At 34.3% G+C, this 1,188-nt stretch overlaps 1 pseudogene; it reads left to right on the forward strand.

The window, feature by feature from the left end:
* The first annotated feature begins 269 nt into the window (after positions 1–269).
* Positions 270–496, forward strand: LOC123947716 (annotated as a pseudogene).
* Positions 497–1,188: the final 692 nt, after the last annotated feature.

The following is a 1,188-nucleotide window of genomic DNA, read 5'->3' on the forward strand; positions in this document are numbered from 1 at the left end:
GAATGAAAGATATCCAAAAACAGTTGACACAAAATCAATAACCAAATAAATAATTAAAAGAAACTTTCCTATGTTGAAAACAGTTAATATACAAATAAAACATTTTATTGGGTTTGGCAAAACCAGTGGGGAAGAAAAGATACATACATCTATGCATACTGGAAAAAGCTTTGAATTCTAGGAACCTTTCCAATATAACTGGAAGAGAAGCAAAATGGAAGTCCTACATTTCTTTGCGCACAAATGATTTCTTTCTAAGCTTAAACTCTAGCTTTGCGCAGTGGCAGAATCATAGCCAATGAGGTTTACCCGAGGCGCGATTATTGCTAATTGAAAACTTTTCTAATCTTAAACTCTGCTTGTACATAACTGCTTGAGTTGACTTCCTTCACTATTTCCTTTTTGGAAATACTAGCTCAGGTCAATTCAAACAACAGTGGGCATCTTTTCTGATGAGGATGAGATTGTTATTCTTTGAAATCTAAAATGCGATTAGCAATAAAAGTTATGTTAGCATTTCTCTGTAAGTTCATATGCTTGCATCCTTTCTCCAAAATCTGGAAGATGGGAGGATATTAAATATATATACATCAACTATACCTCCCTATATGTACGTGTGTGTGTATATTCATGTATTTACACATACATATGTATATAAATGTAGTTTTACATACATGCTATTTAAAGGAAAAATACAGTTTAGATATTGTATATAATACAGAGTAGGATAAAATTCTTATCAACTATCATACTACATAACAGAATAAAGATGCATTCATTCAAAGGCATAAACAAGAAATGACTTAACAAAAAACAACTGTAATAATCAAAAACTTACTAATGTCAAAGCACTCGTGCTAAATAGAGACAGTGGCACATTATACGGATAGCACAAGAAAATTTCAGGCAGATATCTAAGGTGAAGAATCACTTCTCAATAGCACCCTACGCTACAGGTTTTACCCCAACACTTTGCATAGTCTGGGTAGGCAATATAATTATGTGCTTCTAATATGTGAGAACAGCCATCTGAGACCAGGAAACCAGCCCTGGATAACCTCAATTTAAGTGAATGAGAGGTGGTGGGTAGAAAGCATCCTTCCCAAGGAGGCACATGTGATTTAGAAAAGAAAAAATAAAAAAAATTCCAAGAGCAGGTGGAAGACCCTGCTGCAACATGCAAGGGGA

Source organism: Meles meles, chromosome 7 (genome assembly GCF_922984935.1).
Source record: "Meles meles chromosome 7, mMelMel3.1 paternal haplotype, whole genome shotgun sequence".
Taxonomy (NCBI): Eukaryota; Metazoa; Chordata; class Mammalia; order Carnivora; family Mustelidae; genus Meles; species Meles meles.